The 23,073-nt window shown below is 44.0% G+C and overlaps 1 non-coding gene across 1 annotated transcript; it reads left to right on the top strand.

Moving 5' to 3' along the window:
- Positions 1–2,040: 2,040 nt before the first annotated feature.
- LOC118759283 (U6 spliceosomal RNA) lies at positions 2,041–2,147 on the top strand. Its single transcript, XR_004996087.2, has one exon. It is a non-coding gene; the product is annotated as a U6 spliceosomal RNA (small nuclear RNA).
- The last annotated feature ends 20,926 nt before the right edge of the window (positions 2,148–23,073 follow it).

Raw genomic sequence — 23,073 nt, 5'->3', positions numbered from 1 at the left:
TATATCTGGCTGTAATAAAATGAATAAATCTTTAAAAAAAAAAAAAAAAAAAAAGAATATCATCCCAGTCAATTAAGAGTCCCAATATAACATTAACAGCAATTTGCAACATTATGGGATTGACATGGTTTTGAGTAACCAGTATGTTAAAAAAAAAAAAAAAAAAAAACAAGTTCTTAACCACAACCTGTGATTAGCTCATTGACATTTCAATTTTAGTTTATATACAGGACCGGCTGCTATATACCTTAAAATGGCTATAAGGTACCATTCAGCTGTCTCGTGTCTATTTCATTTTTGTATTTAGCCATTTGTTGTGTTGAAGTATAATTTTGCTGATCTTGGCAGATTTTAGGATAATCTAGACTGGCTTGTAACTCTAACAAGACATTTGTCAACAATTAAGGTGCAGAACATTTTTTTTGGGGGGGGGTGCAGGAAAATCCTCAACACCACGGTGAGAAGTGACTGATCTTTGTGTCCCACCCAGCGAGGCATGAGCCAATCCACGCCAGCTCTTTCCTGTCAGATTCCAAGCTCTACTTTTTGTTGTTTGTCTATTTATTTTAGGTTTTTTTAGTTTGTATGATTGTTTGTTTGCTATGAGGGGTTTTCGGAGCGATCCCGATAGTCATTGTGAGGGAGAGTGGGGGTCCAGAGGTGGAGCCAGGCTCGGACCAGAAAAAACTCTCCTCCCTGGTCCCGAAGGACGTTTATTGTTCTTCTGTTTCTGCGGACCGCTCAGGGCTTCTGGCTGTCTTTCCGATGACGTTGGTTTCTGCGTGGTAGTGTTTGGACTTCTTCCATCCCCTGCGGAAGCTCCGGTTGGGGGTGGGTGACCTCAGAGTACTCGGCCTCCGAGGGCATCCAATTCCCTGTGGCCTCCTTGGCAGTTGGGATATAGTCCTTGTTGCTCATATTAATAGTTTGTGGTGAAGGTCTGGGAGTCTTCATGGTTGGGATCCAAGCTTCCTCCTTACTACCTGCTCCACTCTGGAGTGCCCCCCTGCTCCATGCACATGACCTCCTGTTCAGAGGTTGTCAGGATCGCACCCGATTCCCCCTATGGTCAGTTTTATGCAGGTTGGACCTATAATCCTAGCATACCAAGTGGGCACTGGGTTATGCCCTGCTTCCAAGTCAGCTCCTTGTTTAGAGACTGGGAAAGCAGCAGAAGATGGCTTAAGTCCTTGGGCCCATGCACCCATGTGAGAGACTCTGAGGAAACTACAGGCTCCTTGTTTTGGCCTAGCCTGGTTGTGGCCATTTGCAGCCATTTGGGGAGTGACTCAGTGGATGAAAGTTATCTATCTCCTCCACCGTGCCTTTCAAAGAATTAGATAAATCTTGAGGGAAAAAAAGTCTCCTTGTCTGGCCTCTGAAGGCAGAGGGTTAGAAAATGATAATGGAAGGACAGCAAAGGCTGAGAGAAAGCTAAGGAAAAATATGTGGTACATGGTTCATTTCCTCCCCTGGGAAAAGGGATTGAGCACTGGCAGCAAGGCTGCAAGCATTTCTGTACTCCTGAAGTTCTTCAGCATGCATGGCTGCTGAGCTGATTTCCTATTAAAAAGTAATTTTCTGAAATGGTAAAACTGAATGATTTTTAAAAAGCTGAAATGGTAAAAATTAATGTATAGAGTTGAGACAGACTTTCTTAACTTGGCCAACAACACTAAAAAGTCATTTAGCAACGTGTTTTACAAGTCTTAAGCATGCATACCCCTTTTCTCTGGTTCTGCAGTTAGGAATTTATCATGAAGAAGTAATGATTACAGATTTTTTAAATAAGGAACCTTTAAAATTACTTCCTAAATGTCCAACAACAGGAAAATTTTTACTCATGTTAAATGCCTGAATGTTAGTGTTGATTTCTAGGTTTAATACGGAAACATAGTCTCTAACTCACAGCCTGTTAAGCCCAGTCGTTTTAGAATTCAGAAATGTTTGGAGGCTAGAAAAGTCATGTTGACTAGTGGGATAGGGAAATATTAAGTTTCAGACAACTTAATATTTCTTTCTTTAAAAAAAAAAGATTTAGTGCTTGCTTTGGTAGCACATATACTAAAATTGGAATGATACAGAGAAGATTAACATGGCGCCCATGCAAGGATGATTCTCAAATTTGTGAAGTGTTCCATATTTTAAAAATAAAAGATTTTTTTTATTAGAAAGGCAAATTTACAGACAGAAGGAGAGAGAGAAAGAAAAATCTTCCATTCCATTGGTTAACTTTCCGAATGGTCTCAATGAGGTGGAGCTTAGTCACTCCAAAGCCAGGAGCCTCTTGCAGATCTGCCATGTGGGTGCAGGGTCCCAAGGCTTTGGCCCATCCTCTGCTGCTTTCCCAGGCCACAGCGGAGAGCTGAATTGGAAATGGGACAGCTGCGACACGAACTGGCACCCATATGGGATGCCAGCACTTGCAGATAGAGGATTAGCCTGTTGAGCTACCATGCTGACCCAGACATCTTAATATTTTTGCAGTGAAGTGGTTGATATTTACATTGAGTAGGATGTCTTAATCCACTTTGTGCTGCTGTAAGAGATACTTGAGACTGAGTAATTGTTTCAGAACAGAGATTGTTCTTACAGGTCTGGACAGAAATCCCAGAGCAAAACAGTGGCCTCTGCTGAGGGAGAGGGGAACGGAGGAGGAGGCCAGACACATGGCTTTGTGAGAAACCCACTCTCCTGACAATGGCATGGATTCCTTCATGAGGGCCAAGTCGTCATGCCCTGATCATCTCTTTAACGTCCCACCTCTCTGTGTGGTTACATTGGGACTGAGTTTTCAGGACATGAACTCTGGGGAACACATCCAAGCCACAGCCCGGGGCAAATCAAAGTGACAGACACATCAGCGCAGGCGCAGTTCTGCAACAAGTTCATCTTCAGAGTTCTTGTGTTTCCCAGCCTGTGTAAGAGGCACACCCCAGGCCAGGCCTCTGTAGCCAACCCCCTTGGCATGTATACTTTACAAGCTGTCAGTCAGGAGACTGATGGTCTTTTCTGGAGCCCAGGCCTGGCAGGTTTTGGGAAACGATGCGAAACACAAAGAAAGGGAACTGGTTCATTTCACATTTAGGGTGTTATCTGGAATTGGTGGTTCTTTCAGGCGAGAACCCTGGAGGAGACAATCTAAGTGCCCATCCCAAACTCCCCACTGGCCTTTTGGTTAATTTTTATGAAGGCTCGTTTTGGGTGCTTGCCAAATATAATTTGTTAGCTTTTCATCAGACCACTATCTAGAAACACCGGCTCTTTTGCTTCCTCTAATTCTCCATTCTCCGCCCCCGCACTGTTACCATCTGCCTTTATTGTGCTTGGCTCACTAGGTCATCCTGCCCTGAACCTGTTCCCCTGACACATATACACATTGTGCTTCAGTCTAATTTGGTCTCAATTTCACATTTGTCTGTGGTAGAAATGTTCCTAGAATAGAGTTCACTTGTCTTCTCTAGGAGAAGGTGATTCTGTTGAACTGTTTATAGTCATTAAGGTGCAGAATTTATAGAATTTAGATATTATATGCTTGCTTGGGAGAGAAGGTAACCTCAAGAGGGGTGGTTTTGTTGCTTTGGAGGGCTTTGCTTAGTTTTATGTATAATTTGATCATCTTATTCCCTTGTTCTTTTTATCTGGCTCTCTCTGTATGGAATTTTCCAATCTTATGCTTTGAGCCTGATTTTTCATCCCTTTCCCCTCTTCATGAATTATGCAAACAATTTTATGCATCCTCCTTATATATTTGTGTGAAAATTGTATTTTTAGCATTTTGAAAATTATACTTTGATAGCACCAAATGTGGCAGAGATTGACTCTCTCACTACTTGAGACAATCATCAAATGATAAAAACAAAGTACTATGAAGTTCTTGCTCCTCCGCCTGGGGGCTTAAGCACCAGCTTTAAGAGAAGAAAGCATCATGCTGGATAGTATTTCTCTAAATATCACTTGAGAAAAATCTTTACACCTTAAGAAAATGAAGCATGGGAGTGCTGCTGTGGGGTAGTAGGTTAAATTACTTGCAGCACTGGCATCCCATATCAGTGCAAATTTGACTCCTGGCTGCTCCACTTCTGATCCAGCTCCCTGCTAATACGCCTGGTTAAGTGGAAGATGGCCCAATTCCTTGGGCCCATGCACTCTCATGGGAGACCCTGAAGAAGCTCCTGGCTTTTGGCTTCAGACTAACCCAGCTCTGTCTGTCTCTCTTTCTCTCTATAACTCTGCTTTTCAAGTAAAAATGAATGAATAAATGGGTCTTCTAAAGAGCATAAGCTGTTTTGTTAAGAATATGAAATGGAATAGATAAGGTAGTGCATATTATATGTCCATTCATTTGTTCAGTAAATCATCTGTTCATCCAGCACGCATTTACTGAGCATCTGCTATTTTCTGGACATCACAGTAGGCTCTAGGTGATGGGATTGGGAATACAGAAGTATCAGGGGAGTATACTGGAGTATACAAAACTTCTGCCTTCAGAAGCTCTTGGAGAAATGAGCGTTGATGCATAAAGAGTGAGCCATAATTGCTACACAGTGTTCCAGAGAAATTGCAGAGTGGGTAAGAGCATGGGATATTATGGAAGTATCCAGAGGTGATTGCTTCTGATCTGAGAGATTATTCCAATTGAGTCTTTAAATTATTTTTAAAAATTTGACAGTTTATTTGAGAGATGCAGGGAGCAAGGGAAAGAAGGAGAGAAGTGTAAGAGAGAGAGAGAGCGGTCTCATTTGCTGGCTCCCTCTGCAGATATCCACAACTGCTACAACTGGGCTGAATCTGGGAGCCAGGAACTCAACCTTGGTCTCCCTCCTACGTGGGTGGCAGAAGCCCAGTTACTGGAGTCATCACCTGCTACCTGATAGGGTCTCTGTTAACAGGAATCTGGAGGCAGAAGTGGAGTTGGGTGTCAAAGCCAGGAACTTGGATACACAAGACACTGTCCCAAGCAGCATATTAACTGCTAGGCCAAATGCATGTCCCTAAATGAATCTTACTGGATCAGGAGGACTGACTGAGCCAGATATGGCATTAAGAAAGATCACTCTGGACAAGAGAGCGTGGGAGAAAAGGAAGCATGGTATGTGTAGAGAGATCCTTGTTCCCAGAACACCACATGATGGACAGTGACATGTGCTCCATAGCCAAGCTTTATTTGATCATTAATTTTATGTTGCAACTGGACTGGGCAGTGGGACCCCCATTAGATAGTTAAAAGGTAGTTCTGGGTGTATCTCTAAGGGTGTTTCCAGATGAGTTTAATATTGAATTGATTGACCTTAAAAGGTAGTGGGTGTCATCCCATCCATCGAAGGCCAAAGTAAAACAGAATATTGGAAGAAAGTTGAATGCTCTCTCTTCTTTTCTGTGGAGCTGAGAGGTTGATCTTCTGCCCATGGATTGGGATTTACACTGCCAGTGCTTCTAGTTCCCAGGGCTGTTGGTTCTTAGGGCTTTGGACTTGGATTAAAAAGTCTTTTTAGGGCTCGGCGGTGTGGCCTAGTGGCTAAGGTCCTCGCCTTGATCCCATATGGCCGCTGGTTCTTATCCCGGCAGCTCCACTTCCTCTCTATCTCTCCTCCTCTCAGTGTATCTGACTTTGTAATAAAAATAAAATAAATCTTTAAAAAAAAAAAAAGTCTTTTTAAAGATTTATTTTATTGGAAAGGCAGATTTACAGAGAGAAGGAGAGACAGAAAGATCTTCCATTTACTGGTTCTCTCCCCAACAGCTTGACAGCTGGAGCTGAGATTTTCCAAAGCTAGGAGCAGGGGCCAGGAGCTTCTTCTGGGCCTCCCATGTGAGTGCAGGGCCCAAAGCTTTGGACCATCCTCCATTGCTTTCACAGACCACAGGCAGGGAGCTAGATGGGAGTGGAGCAACTGGGACAAAAACCAGTGCCAATATGGGATGCTGGCACTTGTTGGCAGAGGATTGACTAGTTGAGCCATTGCACCAGCCTCTTGGAATAAAATTTATGCTACTGTTTTTCTAGGTCTTCAGCTTGAAGAGAGCAGACTTAACTTTCAGAACTATGTGAGGGAACTCCTTATATTAATTACTTTTCTAAGTTATCTATCTATCCATCCATCCATCCATCCATCCATCCATCCATCCATCCATCCATCGTCTACTTTATATTGGTTATGTTTCTTTGGAGTACCTCTACCAATATAATTTGTGTTTACAATATGAATTGACCTTTACACCTACTTTTACCCTGTGTGTGTCACTTTAGTTTCACTTCTCTGCCAAGGAGCATCCTTCTCTGCCCAAAAGCAAAAAGAGAAGAATTAGTTTTCTCTTTGAGGGGAAGTTATTACAGACTCAGAGGAGAAGCAATAACAAATGTCTGGTCATCACCTTCAAAGATATCAACTTATAAGAGAATATTTTTTTTTAAAGATTTTATTATTATTGGAAAGCTGGATATACAGAGAGGAGGAGAGACAGAGAGGAAGATCTTCCATCCGATGTTTCACTCCCCAAGTGAGCCGCAACGGGCCGGTGCGCGCCAATCCGATGCCGGGACCAGGAACCTCTTCCGGGTCTCCCACGTGGGTGCAGGGTCCCAAAGCTTGGGCCGTCCTCAACTGCTTTCCCAGGCCACAAGCAGGGAGCTGGATGGGAAGTGGAGCGGCCGGGATTAGAACCGGCGCCCATATGGGATCCCGGGGCTTTCAAGGCGAGGACTTAGGCCGCTAGGCCACGCTGCCGGGCCCTAAGAGAATATTTTTCAAGCATTTTGTGAGCACATTTTTCTGTCCTTAAGATTGGAAACAATTTCCATGGTTTTGGGAAGAACAACTGGAGTAGAAACATCAAGAAAGTCCTGAGAAGCCTATTCTTCCCAGCGTGTTTTCTCTGTTCCAGGAATAGGGAGGGACCAGTTTTCATGAGCATGTGTAGGTGTCAATTGATGAGGCCAGAAAGTCCAGTCCACCAATGACAGTCAGCTCTAGGACACCCTTTGGTTGGTGAAGAAGAAAAGGAGATTATGTGCAGAGGATTCCTATTTTGCTGCCCTACTACTCTCACCCCTTGCCTAGGTCTTGGATATCACAGGTCCCCTCCTGCTGTCAATCCTCCTCCCTCTTGGGGTCCTTGCTATAGACTCAGAGCTCAGTGATGCTTACCTAGCTCCTAAATTCATGCCGCTAGCTATAATTTGGATGCAACCTGACAAGAGGGTTGCCTTTTGGAATCTTCTGGTTGGCTGCTGAACTGTAGAATCTGGGAGCTGGAAGTTCCCTCATTTAGTCATCATGACGCTTGCACCTGGGGGATGCCATTGGCCTTATTTTCCAAATAAGGAAGGAGACTTTCAACTGGATAAGTGTGAGCCAGAACTTGACTCTGGTCCTTTCTGGCTCCAAAAGAGATGCCCATCCCACAGCAGCAACCTCTTTACTGGAACGGTTCCTTCCAGAGGGACACATGGCAGTGGCTAAGAGGTAGTCACAAGCTTGCCATCATGTGGTCTGCATGGAGTATAGTCAGTCTGTTAAGCAGGCTTTTATAATAGTCTTTTCCTAGATTTTAATAGATTTATACTGAGCTATTCCAGAAGTTTTTCTATTTTACTTTCTTCAATGGAAATTTGCTGGTTGGGCCTGATTGTGACAGACTCAAAGCAGAGATGCAGAGCTGCCTGAACACTGGCCTGAACACTGACCATCATGGCATAGTTGGAGCTGGTTTGGCTATTGGAAGACAGGGAGAGCATAGTCAGGACATTGCTTCTTGGCAGGAGCCAGCTTGAGTTGTCGCACTAGATAGGAAAAGGCTTGGGGTCAGGGAGAAGTGAGGTTATATTTCTGGAGTAAAGAAATGCATACTGTTTTATGTATTATTGTTTACAAACCATTTTTAAAAGCAATACCAATAAACAGATAAAATTACTATTTGATTTTGGAAATGATTCTGGGCCTCAAGGAGTTCACAGTTGCTTCTTCCCTTCTCTGGCGCTTAGACTGTCTACCTAGGTCCGTCTCTGGTGCTTCTGAGCTCCAGGTGGCATACATCAGAATATTCTTGGAGAAAGAAGCTCTTCCAATATTGCCCATCCCAACACCAATTCTGTGTATGCTTGTCTAATTTTCTCACTCATCTGGCATTGTTTTCAGACATGATGATTCTGTTGTTTGAAAGAGGTGGAGAGAAGTACTTTGTCTTGCTGAATGAGACCCAGATGGATGCCTGGTAAAGTGAGTTCTGATGGGGGGTGGTGTAGGCTCAGCACCCAGGAGCACTTGTGCTCACCTCTACGATTGGGTCATGGATGTCATCCATCTGGGTGTGTATGCACTCTGTGGCCCTGCTCCTGCCCCTCCTCAGAGGCAGCCCAGGCCTGGCAGAGATAGCTTTGCCATAGCGGTCTGCCTGCTTTCTCCTCAGATAGCCCTGGGCTATGTATAACCTCTCCTTGTGATTGTGGTTTCAGAGGTCTGTGTGTACCAGCTGCTCCAGGGCTCACAAAGTTCTCTCTGTTAGAGCCTGCCTTTCCCTCTGGCTCCTGCATCCATATGAGGTTGACCGGGCTGGTCCCCTGGGACACTGTCTTGTTGGCAGCTGGGCTTTCTGGTAATGCTCTCCTGCTGTCACAGCCAGCCACCCAGAGCCCACCATGCTACTCTTTCCTTCAATGTGATTAGCTCCTTGATGAGAGATCCCAGTTGGGTTCCCTAAAAGTCATCACTCTCCTAAGACCCAGAGTGACAATCCTGGAACCAGTTGTTGTTAGCCCCTATTTCTTAGTGTTACAAACCACAGTTGCATTCCTGCACTGGAAATAGGAGTTGGCGTTTAAAGGAACCTGTGATGCATCAGGCACTGGTATTTCCATGTTCTTTTAATCTTCAAGTTAACCATAGGAAGCAGGAGCTGCTATTTACAGTTGGAGAGACTGAAGATGAGAGAGGATAATAAATTACTGAATAGCAGTCAGTAAGTGATTGGCTAGGAGGCTCAGTGTTTCCTGACTGCTGCCAGGACCACCTTGCCATACTGTGCAGCGGCTGCCACCTGTGGCCTGTCATAAGCACAATGCATCCTCTGTAACGAGCAGCCCAGGAACAGTGATATTGAGTGTCCTCAGGACCTTAGCCAGCAGCTGGCCTGAGCACCTGTTTACATTGCCATCTTTTCTCACCACATTGGACCTCGGGAGAATGTATGACAGGGAAGTTGTGAATGAAAGCTGGCTTTTCTGCCTCCCTTGGAACATCACTGAAGGTTTTCAGTTCTTCATGTGGGCACAGTCATCGTGTTTAGTGGGTGGAACAGGGGAGAGAGAGAAGCCATTTGGTTCTCTTGATTTCCTCAAGGGATGGAAGATGGTGTTGATCCCACCTCAGAAACAGCCGCTGTCTCTAGTGTTTTCCTATCAGCCTGGCCACCAGTCAACACAGGTAGATGTCACATAGCCACTTAAGGACAAGGCCTGTCAATCCAAAGATATTATTCTAAGTTGCTTGCGCTTTTAAGCTCAACATATATTTGATTATGCTAGTTTGTGATCCTGTCTTTACTAGAGGAAGAAGGGAGGTTTGTTAAACTTTTTCAAGAGCTGAATTGCAGCCCAGAGTTCTGCTGACCTGGGTTCAGTTCTCTCTTGAAAATACTAGGCTGTCAAAAGCAGGCAGCTTTTCCAACCCAGCTGCGTTGCCCCCAGCAGCAGGACAACAATAACTCCCGCCACCCTGCCTGCACAGGCGTTGCTTGGGGAGTCTTTGTGTGTGTGTTTCTTATTCTATTTTTCCATCTGGTGACTTTTGTTTTCTTCTAAATGGTGCTGTTTAAATGCTTTTCACAAACGCAATCTTGAAAATAAACACACTGAATGGAGAAGAACAAAAGGGAACCCGTTCTTGCTGCTGAGCACCGTGGGGCGAGAGGGCTGAGGCAGGGTGCTGTCGGGACTGAAATTCAAGCAGAATGGCGTTAATGGTGTCCTGACCCCTGTTCCTGCCACAGGCCTCAACAGTGGGGTCCTCACAGGGGGCAGTGGGCCATGAAAACCCAGGAGCCCCACTGCCCTCATCCCCATTTGGTGCTTCACAACCACCCCAGGCACCTGCCTTTCAGAGCTTGCAGAAGAGAAGGCAGTGGCTGGATTTTTGCTTCAGCCCTCACACATCCCCCTGCTCGCTGTTTGAACAGGCCCCACCCTGCAACCTGGTCAACCTCTGTCACTAAGCTGTGGGTTGGTATTTAATACAACACTAGAAGCTGGGCCACTGCTCCTTGTGGCTCTTAGAAAAGAATCTAAGCAGAAATCAAAAGGGCTTGTGATGTTTGGTACTTCCACATCTCAGAGAGAGGCTCAAAACCCTGGGAGGCAAAGGAAGGGCAGACACGGGAACACTGCTTCCCACTGGATTGTCCTCTGCGCTCCAGGGGACACTCAAAGACAACTCTCCCAAGAAAAGTATTTGGGTTCCAGGCCACATTAGCGTATTCCTCACTGGAGAGTCTTCAGACGATTCAAATATCTTTTTGACTTTACCTTCAAAGTATGTCCAGAATCTGATCACTTTTCAAGATATGCCCAGCGCCGCTGTGTTAGAACCTGCTATCATCTCTTGCTGGAATTACCTCAACTGCTACTTAGCAGTCTCCCTACTTCTTCCCAGTCCTGTTGCAATCCATTATCCATGAGGTGCCCAGGGCAGTTCTTCGACATAAATCAGATCTTGTTCTTGGTCTGCTCAGTACCCTCCCCCTCTCACTTGCATAAGAAGCAATACTTTGGGAAGGGAGTGTTGGCATGCTGGCACATCAGGAAGATCCCCTGCCTGTGGCATCAGCATTCCCCAGGTCTCTGATTTGTGCCCCAGCTACTCCACTTCCCATCCAGCTCCCTGCTTGTGGCCTGGGAAAGCAGTCGAGGACGGCCCAATGCTTTGGGATCCTGCACCCGTGTGGGAAACCCAGAAGAGGTTCCAGGTTCCTGGCCTCGGATCGGCACAGATCCGGCCGTTGCGGCTCACTTGGGGAGTGAATCGTTGGATGGAAGATCTTCCTCTCTGTCTCTCCTCCTCTCTGTATTTCTGACTTTGTAATAAAAAATAAATCTTTAAAAAAAAATTAAAATTAAAAAAAAATTAAATCTTTCTTTTTTAAAGATCTCAATCTGCCTCTAATTCTGTCTGTAGCCTGCCTTTCAAAGGAAAATAAATAATTATTTGAAAAGCAAAACAAACAAGCAGCTCTGCTGGATCTGTGGTCCTGACACTTTCCGTTGTGTCGCTCCGGCTGCCATGGCCTCCTTTGGTTCCTGCCGTTTGTCAGCTGCGCTCTTGCCTTTGCATTTGTTCTGTCATCCAGCTTGTGTTCCTTCAAAGGCTAATACTGCACACTGCCTCTCCTCCTTCAGGTTTTACACAGGTACAGCCTGGCAGGCTTTCCCTGACTGCCCTAAACACTTTTACCCCACCCCACCCACCCCGAGGTCTCTGTACCTTTTCTCCTATTTTCTCTATGGAACTTTCCTTCTCTGACAAACTACGTATTTTTCACAATTTTTAATGTTTAGGCTTCAACTGCTCCACTAGACCTTCAACTCTGTAAAATATGGATTTTTGCCTGTTTTATTTTTTTTTTCAAACTAGAACATTGCCTGATACCCAGTAGGCAGCTCTAAAATATTTGTTGAATGAGTAAAGTATCTGTCCCCTCTTTTAACATCAGTCCTACATTTCAATTCCTGGCTGAAGAGTGCCACCTGGAGGTCCTGCCAGCACCTCAGACCATCATTCCAGAAACGGACTCAAAGCCTTGGGAGTTAGGTTTTGGCTTCTCAGGATTCTCCGTACAAAGTGGTTTGATTGGTTTGGCCTGGGTTTAATTCTTCTGCACTTTCTGAACTGAAGAGGTGCTCATACTTCCCATCTCTCTTGGTAAAATTTGTGATACGTGAGAAATGAAAATGACAGGGCACACTGAACCCTGTGGATTGTGCCTGGCTGAAGACAAATGCTCAGTAAATGATATCCATTATTATTGTCATCAGAAACGATTTTTTCCTCTAAAAATAAATCCCTTGTGTAGTTAAGAGTTGATTGATTTCTTGTTTTCTAAATTGATGGATATTCAACTTGTTTTAAGATGGAGTTATATTTCATCTAGAAAGGATTACAATGCCTCTTTTATTTTATTTTATTTTATTTTAAAGATTTATTTTTATTGGAAAGGCATATATGCAAAGAGAATGAGAGACACAGAAAAAGATCTTCCACTGATTCACTCCCCAAATGGCCACAATAGCCAGAGCTGAGCAGACCTAAAATCAGGAGCCAGGAGCTTCCCTAGGTCTCCCAAGGCTCTGGGCCATCCTCTACTGTTTTCCCAGGCCACAAGTAGGGAACTGGTTGGGAAGTGGAGCAGCTGGGACATGAATCAGTAACCATATGGGATCCTGGCACATACAAGGTGAGGATTTAAACCCTAGGCTATCACACTGGGCCCACCATACCTCTTTTAAAAACTTTCATTGAAAAAGAGGTGGGAGAGAGATCTTCTATCCACTGATTCACTTTCCAGATGCTTGCAAAAGCAATTCCAAGCCTACAACAGGAATGTTAATGACCCAAGTAGTTGAGCCATCATCTGGTGCCTCCCAGGATGTGTATTAAAAGAGAGCCAAAATTGGAATTGGAGCCAGGATTTGAACTCAGGCACTTTGTAATGGGATATGGGTATCCAAGTGAGATCTTCACTGTTGTGCCAAACACCTGCCCCAGAATGCTTCTTTTATGTCAAAGGAAAATAATAGTAATAAATAATGCTCCATTGACCAAAATCCCTGAGAACTTACTCTGGCCCTAATGGTTGGTACAGTAGCAAAGACTGGCTTTCAGATTTGGCACTGAGCTTCCTCATAACCAAGACAGTCAAAGAAATAAAAGATCCTAGTGCTATTATGAAGATACAGTTTTAATATTTTTGAAAGAATGTCTTATTCATTATACTATCTCTTAAATATAGGACCTTAAGCATAGCAGATGCCCCCAGCAAGTAGTTATTTAAAGGCAAAATCAATAAAGCAAAAAAAAAATCACTGGAGCAAGTGTGTAGAACAGCGAATTAAGCCACTGCTTGAAATTCCTCATCCAATATTGGAGCGCCTGTTCCCATCTCTGCTCCTCTGCTTCTATTTCATTTTCCTGATGGTATATCCTAGGAGGCAGGCCACATGAGGCCTACGTGTTTGGGCCCCTACCACCCATGTGGGAGACCTGGATGGGGTTCTAAGGTCCTAGCTTCAATCCTGGCTGAAGTAGGCATTGACAATTGACTGACTTCCTTTCTTTCTCTTTCATTCTCATTTTCAAGTACATAAACAAATAAACAGTTTCAAAAGCAAACTTATTATTGTTGGCTCTGAGTGCTTACCGATATATGGGCACTATAATTTAGCCCATTTTCAAAGGTGGAAACCAAAGCATAGAGAGCAACTTCCTCCAGATCCCAGCTCTTCAACAACCAAATTGTGTTTTAAACTCAAATGCTTTGATTGGTGTCAGTCATTGAAGAATCTTAAATGATGGAGAAAATGGTCATTTAGGGGCATTTTCATTGTCTCAAGACTGCTGGCTAGACTGGCTTTTACTGCTGGACCCTGCATAGTTGGTGTCCTCTGTTGATAGGAGTGGCCAGCCTTCAAAACTGGTAAATCCTTTCTATGTCTGCCCCCTACTGGCAGATGTGAAAATGGCAAGGTTCTCTTGGTTAACTAGAGCACCTGCAAAAAGAATGAGACTAAGTTGAGTACTGCCTGGCCCTTTCAGCATTTTAGGTTAGTGCTCAAACCACAAACTGGGACCCATGAAATGACCAATATAAATGTCCTAGGTTAGACCATTTAAAATTGATTGCTATCCTGGCAAATCTAGTCTTCATTTTTGTTCTTATTTTGCTTTGTTTTTGTTTTTGTTTTTTAAAGATTTATTTATTTTTATTACAAAGTTAGATACACAGAGAGGAGAGACAGAGAGGAAGATCTTCCGTTTGATGATTCACTCCCCAAACTGCTTCAACGCTGGGTCTCCCACCTCTTCCGGGTCTCCCGCGTGCAGGGTCCCAAAGCATTGGGCCGTCCTAGACTGCTTTCGCAGGCCACAAGCAGGGAGCTAGATGGGAAGTGGAGCTGCCGGGATTAGAACCGGCGCCCATATGGGATCCCGGGGCATTCAAGGTGAGGACTTTAGCCACTAGGCCACGCCGCTGGGCCCTGTTGTTTTGTTTTAAAGATTTATTTATTTATTTGAGAAGCAGAGTTAAAGAAAGAGAGGAAGAGACAGAGAAAGAGAAAGAGATATTCCATCCTCTGGTTCACTCCCTAAATGACCACAGCAGCCAGGTTGAAGTTAGGGACCCAGAGCTTCACCCAGCTCTTACATGTGGGTGACAGGGGCCCAAGCGCTTGGATCATCTTCTGCTGTTTTTCACAGGTGCAATAACAAGGAGCTAGATCAGAAGTGGAGCTGCCAAGACTGGTGCCCATATGAGGTGCTGGCTCTGTATGTGGTAGTTTAATCCACGGAACCACAGTACAGGCCTCAAATCCAGTCTGGCTTGATGGAGGATCTGTAGTTCACGTTTAAAGATCTGGAGCAAGCACAACCGGGCCACCTACCCAAGTGCCAGGTGTCCTCTCTGTGCCTGCTTTTTCACATGCAAAAATGATTCAACAGTGCTGAATGTCCGTTTATAAACTCTTCAAAGATTGCCCACTATCTGGTCTACTCTTTAGATCTTACTTCACTCTTAGTCTCCACTGTAAACCCCATCCCTCTGTCTGGCTCTGCTGACCTGAAACCCCCTATAATCAGACAACTTGCTTACTTGAGGTGCTGTTCATTGTTTCCAGAGCCAGGCCACATAGGTGTGAAGTCTCCAGGCTCACATCAGACAAGAATGGAAACCTTGTAGTTCAGAACATAGTATGTGCTGCACATCTTGGCTGTGGCCAGCTTGCCTCTCACTCCCAGCAACATCAAACCCAGGATGGAGAAAGACAAGTGAACACCAACCATTTATAATGGAGTTTTGTTGAGTACTGAAGATGAAGCCCTATGTAATAACTACCTTTTATATAAAGTGAGAATTTGTAAAGCTTTCTGTAACTCTTTATTACAAAGTCAGATATACAGAGAGGAGGAGAGACAGAGAGGAAGATCTTCCATCCAACGATTCACTCCCCAAGTGAGCCGCAACGGCCGGATCTGTGCCGATCCGAGGCCAGGAACCTGGAACCTCTTCTGGGTTTCCCACACGGGTGCAGGATCCCAAAGCATTGGGCCGTCCTCGACTGCTTTCCCAGGCCACAAGCAGGGAGCTGGATGGGAAGTGGAGCTGCCGGGATTAGAACCGGCGCCCATATGGGATCCCAGGGCGTTCAAGGCGAGGACTTTAGCTGCTAGGCCATGCCGCTGGGCCCAGCTTTCTGTAACTCTTAAGTCAACTCTAAGAGGGAGACATTTCCATGGTTGTGTTTGTATCAGAAAACTGGGACTGAAGAACTGTGAGGCTAACAATGTGACTGTGCTGGGGCCCTCAATCAGATCAATCAGCCTAGGCCCGGAGCCTTCTCCTTAAGAAATATGCAGGGTGTGAAGACTTGCAGACACTGGCAGTTTGGTCCCCTGGTCATTGAGAAGGTGCTCTGAGTGAAGATGGGCTTGCTTCTTTCCCCTTGCTTGGAGCACCTGATGTTATCCTCTGTCCTTCTAGAACAATTTCAAACTTGTTTATTAGGTCCTGGTTTTCTCTGCACAGACCTGGTCTGTTCCTGTGTTGTATATTTAGAGTTGGGCTTTGAACAAATCTCAGCTTCCTGGACCCTTTATTTGTGAGATGAAGCTAGTAATTCCCGCCACACAGTATGGGGCTATTATGGCAACAAGCTACAAGTGAAACTGTCTAGGATACAAGTTCAACCAACAGGAGCCCACTTGACACTAGATGGTGTTCACAGGCTCTGTCCTCAGGCACTGGCCTGCTTGAAGAGACTATTAGGGTTTGCCAGCATTGGGTTTTGGCAGCCTGGCACTGAGTTCCCAAGGCACAGTCCTTAGTTCCTTGATGTCACCTCAGACTTGGGAGTTGTTGGGGACATCAAAAGGCATCTTCTCAGCTGTCCAAGCTGGCACTAAACTGAGTCTTGCACTCACTTGCCCTGGCACAGTCTTAGAGGTGCACATGAGGCCCTTGTGAAGTTGATGGTGATATGCAGCAAAACAAACAAAAGAAGACCTGCCTAGGCAGGGCTCAGGTCTCTGCCTGATTCCAGGGCAACCCTAGAGGGCCTGTCTGCAATGCTAACTTAGAGCTGGAGGCCTTGGCACTTGAGCAGATCCTGGGTCTCACCATGGCAGACCTGGTTCTGAGTTTCAAGGCCAAGTCCTAATTTCCCTTCTCAGTCCCACCCCACTGTGCTTCTGGATACCCAAGAGGCGTAAAACCTCCAAGCATGAAAATCAAGGGAGAGTGAGACTTCAGAAAAAGGAGCTACAGTGTACGGGCCCAAAGTAGCACCCATACCAGCTGTGGTTTGGCAAGGGCTCAAATTGAATGCCCATGCAGTCTGAGTCAATTATTCAAATCAAATAGAATCCAGTCTACCTCCTGCTTCTGAGACAAAGGCTGCATTTTTGATGGTATCAGTTGAGCTAATGGAGCAGATAGAAGTTTCAAGAAATTCCTTGCCTGATTTCCTTCCACAGAAGATCAAGTGTTTACATAGAATGGAGAGAATGAATGCAAATGGAGAATTTGGATTATAAGTAGATTTTTAACCATTGCATACGTATCAGGATTATATATACACACACACACACACACACACACACACACACACACACACATACAACTAGAAAGGGCTACGTGCTGGAGAGGGGATAATGAAGAAATTAAAAGCCTGTGCACTACTAGGAAGAAGAATGCAAATTTATATAGTCATTACAGAAAACAATGTGGAATTTCCTAAGAAAACAAAAAATAGAATTACTTCATGATCCAACAATTCCACTTCTTATTATACTCATATACTTAGAAGAATTGAGGAAGAGACTTGAGAAGTTTGTTTACTCATGTCTGTAACAGTATCTTTCATAATAGCCAGAAGATGAAACTAATCTGGTGCTCAATGAGAAATTTCTCATTGAATAAATAAAATGTGATCTCACCATCAATGTAATAGTATTAAGCCATAAAAAGACGGGAATATGGACTCAAGCTATAACATGGACAAACCTTGAGGACATTATGCCAAGTGAAACAAGCCAATAAGGACAAATGTGATATGATTTAACTTCTGTGAACTTTCTAGAATAATCAGGTTCATGGAGACAGCAGGATCATGATTGTCATTCATTTGAGCAAATGAAGAGTTTGAGCAAATGAGGAGTTTTGATGAGGTTTGTACTCCAGCATGAATATACTACCTACCCCTGTGCTATACACTGAAAATAGCTACAAGCATATATTTTTTAAAGAGAAGGGAAAAATGGAATTTTCAACCCACATCTCTTAGTCTGTGCCTCTTGGAGCTGTTTTCACTACAGAGCTTCAAATGCAAGGATGACTTTAAAACTATGTGCCAATTCATTTCTCCCAATTCTCCTGTAATAAACAGAACCATAGTTCACTAGGAGAAAAGTAACTTGAATGTGGGCCAAATAGACCAAGGCTGAGCCACATCCAGGCCTAGGTGGAAGGAAGCAATTAGCTGCACTCATCAGTGGACACAGTATGTGTCACTGGACTCTTCCTTCTACACAGTGAGGCCGAGTTGCAGCTTTGTTTTATGAGTCAGGTGGAGAGGGCAGCAGAGGGTAACAGGCCCCTGTGCTGGGAGCTAGAATCCAGGTCTGACGTGACATTTGGATCCCATCACAGAAGAGGCAGCAAACAGTCTCATACACTGGCAGAGCATAGCCTGAGTTTGCAGAATTAGGAGACTTGGTTGCTTGTCATGATATTGCTGCTCAAGAGCTGTGACACTTTAGGTGCAATGTCTCTAACTTCTAAGTGTTCAGGGTGAGAATGGTGTAATGTGTTCACTTAAGCTTCAAAATCTGTGAAAACAGTAAAAGTCAGGGCTGGTGTTTTGGAACAGGGGGTTAAGATGCTGCACATGATACCAGCATCCCAATTTAGAACACTGCTTTGAGTCTCAGCTATTCAGCTTCTTAAACCAACTCCATGTTAATGTGCCTGGCAATGCAGAAAAAGATGACTGAAGTGCTAGGGTTCTTGCTACCCATATGGGATACCTACATGGAGTTCTTGACCCGGTCCAGCCCTGTAAATGACAGCCGTTTGGGGAGTGAACCAGTGGATGGAAGATGTCTACCATCCAAGTACTAATCAAGCCTGATCCTGCTTAGCTTCCGAGATCAGGTAAGATCAGGCACATTGAGGGTGGTATGGCCGTAGACATAGATGTCTGTTTCTCATTGTCACTCTGTCACCCTACCTAGTAAATAAATAAAATAAATATATGAAAATAGTAAGCAGTAAAGTCATATGAAAAATTTCCTGTGAGGAGCCAATGTTGTAATATAGTAAATTAAACTGCTTCTTGCAATGTAGATAATCCCATACTAGAGCCCCAGCTTTAGTTCTGGCAGCTCTGCCTCCAATTCAGCTTCCTGCTGCTGTGCTTAGGAGGCAGCAGATTATGGCTGGGGTACTTGGGCCCTGCACCCACATGGGAGACCCAGATGGAGTTCCAGCGTCCTGGATCCCACCTGGCTCAGCCCAGAGTTGTGGCAACTGGGGAGTGAATTAGTGAATGAAAGATTCTTTTTTCTCCCCTCCGCCTCTCTATCTTTCCCTCTCTGTGTCACTCTGCCTTTCAAATAAATAAATAAATTTTGGTATAAAAAAATCCTGCCAGATTAAAAAGTAAATGAAAAAAGCATTAAAACTGTAATTTTCCTTGAAATCCTGATATGTGAAATCCTGAAATTGTGGAAAGATGTATTATTTCATCCTAGTGGACTTAAGTCACCTTTATTTCCATGGTCTACAATTGCAAAGTTGTTTTTGTTTGTTTGTTTGTTTGTTTGTTTGTTTTTTGAAGAAAGTAGGTTGGTTGACTTATCTTCTTGTTTTATTTTCTTGTAATAAAAGAGGGAAAGGTGTTAGCGTTTGGTACAAAGGCTAAGACACAGCTAAGCCTCTGATGTTGGAATGCCTGGCTTTCAGTTCCAGCTCTGCTTCCAATTCTAGCTTCCTTATGAAAATTCTGGGAGGCAACAGATTATTGCAAGCACTTGGGTCTTTGCCACCTGTGCAAAACCCCAGACTGAATTCTAGGCTCCTGATTTTGGCCTGGCTCAGCCCCAAATAGTTGCAGACATTTGAAGAATAAATCAGCACATAGAAGATCTTAACTAATACAGGGAAGGAAGAGATGCATCTCACCTAGGCAGAGCCTGTTGTAATAAAAGGAGGGTGGATTGCCTAAACAGTCACTGTGAATCTTATGAAACCACTTAATATGTGGCCCCTGCCCAGAGCGATTCAGGGAGGTGACTAAGGATTTTAAGAGGGAAGGGAAGGGGCCTAGTAGAATGGCACAACTGGCTAGTCATCCCCTTGCAAGTGCCAGGATATCATATGGGTGTCAGTTCATGTCCAGGCTTCTCCATTTCCCATCGAATTCCCTGTTTATACTCTGGGAAAGCAATGGAGGATGGTTCAAGTCCTTAGGACCCAACATCCTTATAGGAGACCAGGAAGAAGCTCCTGGATCCTGGCTTTGAATCAGCTCAGCTCTACCATTGTGGTCATTTGGGGGAGTGAACCAGCAGATGGAAGATCTTTTTCTCTTTCTCTTCTTCTCTCAGTAAATCTGCCTTTACAAAAAAATCTTTAAAGAGTGAGAGAGAGAGAGAGAGAGAGAGAGAGAGAGAGAGAGAGAGATAACAGGAGGGGAAACATGGAAGATGGAACAGCAGAAGTTGGGGAAAGAAAAGGACTAGAAGAGAACGTGCAGCTGGCTTGCAAGGGGAGGACAGGGAGCCTGGGGCTGGTAGATAGGCTAGGGCTTCCCCAGACCCCAGGCAACAGGACCAGTGAGCTGCTCCTGAGACAGGCTGATGGGAGCTACAGAAGGAAAGAGTTCCCAAGAGGACTCATCACGAAAGGATCTGCCAAGATGTGTGAGAAACAGGAGTACAGGCTGTGGACAGAAACTAGGATAAGATCCAAGCAGGGAGAACCAGGAATAATTGCACCAGAATAGAATGGTTTTCAAAGATTTATTTAGATGTAAGTTACATTTGTAAATAGGCATAGTATTTCCTATTCTGGTAACCAATGGGTATAAAATGTGATCATTAAGCATAAAATATCACGCATTTATAATCCTTATGGCTAAGGGCTGGTTATTAAGCTAAGAGAAGTTCTTCTAAAGATGGCATCTTCGAAGCTATGTGTTTCTTAGGACCAGCTCTTTGTTTTCTATTAGAATATGTTTAAACCTTATCATTTGGTTGTAGGGAGAATCCCCAAACCATAGACTTATGGAGTCTTAAGTTGCAAAAAATTCTAAAGTGTATCTCCTTTAACCCATAGGGGCAGGATCCCTGGCCTAAATCTGTCCAGTGTCCCCTGCTTGACTATGTTTTTGTTGTATTGAATGAACACTCAAACCCGTCAGTGTCTATCTCAAGCTGGTGTAGTGGCATTTAGTAGATTGCAAAGATCACATTCTAGAATTTACACATTGGCTGCTATTATTCTTGTAAATCTGTGAGAACTGGCTGCTCTTTATTAATTCATTGTCTCACGGTTTCACCAGAAGCCTATTGAAAGCATGCTGTGTGCAGGACACAAAGGATGAATAAACTGCACATTATATATAGACAAAGCATATTAAGTGGTTGGCTTTGTCTGCTTGCTAGATCCAAATCAATATACCTGGTTTGATCCACTCATGGCTGGTGCTTGGTGAGACAGGCTGAAGTTTCCAATCACTGTTTTTGAACTTATTCTCATGGTGGAATGACTGGTTTTAACAAAACCAGAAGCTAGATTTTTAAAACTTAATCAATGAATTAAATTCTAAAAGAAGATTTATTTATTTTTATTGGAAAGTCAGTTATACAGAGGAGAAAGGAAGGTTTTGCATCCACTGATTCACTCCCCAAGTGGCCACAATGGCCGGAGCTGAGCCGATCCAAAGTCAGGAGCCCGGAGCCTCTCCCAGGTCTTCCGCATTGGTTCCAAGGCTTTGGGCCATCCTTGACTGCTTTCCCAGGCCACAAGCAGGGAGCTAGACAGGAAGCAGGGCCACTGGGACACAAACCGGTGCCCATATGGGATCCCAGCGCATGCAAGGCAAGGATTTTAGCCACTAGGCTACCATGCTTGACCCAAAAATTGATTTATTTTTATTCGAAAGGCAGAATCATATAGAAGCAAAGAGACAGAAAGAGTGAAGGAGAAAGAGAGAGAAGAGAATGTTTCCATCCATTGCTTCACTCCCCAGATGACTGCTAGGTGGAGCTGAGCTGAAGCCAGGAACTAGGAGCTTCTTTTAGAGGTCTCCAACATGGGTTCAGGGTCCCAAGGACTTGGGCCATCCTATACTACTTTTTCAGGCCACAAGCTGGGAGCTGAATGGAAAGTGGAATAGCTGGGACATGAATGATACCCAAATTGGATGCTGGAACTTACAGGTATATGGTTAGCCTATTGAGCCACAATGCAGCCCCATAATCTGCTTTTAAAAATGGTTTCACAGAAGTTTGAATTGGTGAAAAGGCACACAAATAGTTATAATGTTATGCACTGCTGCGATAGGAAGTTAGACTTGTAAAATGAAATGAGTCTTAGACTTGTAGATTCCTGGAAGGAATCTTGCATCTGGCACTTACTATGCGGCTTTGGGCAAACCACTCAACTTCCTGGCATTCTCTGCTTCTGTTTTGATATCAGTGAAATGGAAACTTCTCTGCATTCCTTACTGAGGTAAGGAATTGGTTGGATAGAGATGCAAATAAATGTGGATGTGAATGAGTTTGACATTAGACAGTTTGAACCATTGGCCCAATCCAGCTCAAGGACCAATATAGCTTGACTAACTGTGTTTAAAACACTGGCTCAAATGCCATTAGGTGTGGCATTGTTTCACAGACTCTATCTGCAGTTGGCGTGATCATCCAATTTATTTTGCCTGCCTGGCTCCTAAAGACACTCTGCTTTGGAAACCCTTATGACCCAACTGCCTATGTGTATATAGGAGCAGCTTCTCAGGCAGGTGAAGTCTTTTTGGGGGCACCTGGATGGCACTACCTCCTGCTCTCTTCTCAGGTGGTTTGTTGATGTCTATCACTCTTTTGTGTGATTCTCTAGAGAAACAAGGATAACATTTTGAGCCTTAGCTGTGCTGTAACTGAGGTTGATAAGTTCAGTACATTAAAATAAATTTTCTCAGAGCACTTTTTGATAATAGAACCTCAGTGGCCATGAATGTTTAATGTGTGAATTGGAGAGAGAAACTCCAGCAAGTAGCTGGGGTATAAAAATGTATGGATGAGAGGCATCTTTACCTATAAAATGGGAATAATACCTAAATCATAGTGTGGTTGGAAGAGTTAAATGAAATCAATATGTAAAAGGGTTTAATACAATAAGGAAGTGATTACAGTTGTTTTCCTGTTCTGAAAGAATGAACTTACTTTTCCCAACTATTTAGTTGGGAAACTAAGTAACTATTCATTTGAATAGGAAGAGGCAGACTGCGATGTATTCTCCTTTGTTCAGTCTAAACTCAGCTAAAAGAAGACACCATGCCCAGGGGACTGACTGGGTCTTCTCTGCATCAAACATTTGGTTGTTTGGAAATAACTGTGTATAGGACTGCATATTTCATTTTTATCTTAAATCTTTTCTTGATGAGAATATTGCATAGCAGCCGTCAATAGAACAGGCTTCACAGCATTTAACAATTTGGCTAAATTGGAGTATATGTTAGCCATCCTGATGGCTGGTTTGCCCATGTTTTTATAGCAAGTTGTCTTAATGTAGTACATCTGAAATGAA

The sequence above is a fragment of the Ochotona princeps genome, chromosome 6 (assembly GCF_030435755.1).
Source record: "Ochotona princeps isolate mOchPri1 chromosome 6, mOchPri1.hap1, whole genome shotgun sequence".
Classification (NCBI taxonomy): Eukaryota; Metazoa; Chordata; class Mammalia; order Lagomorpha; family Ochotonidae; genus Ochotona; species Ochotona princeps.
Note: the sequence above shows the minus strand (reverse complement) of the source record. Positions and strands in the feature narration are given on the sequence as shown.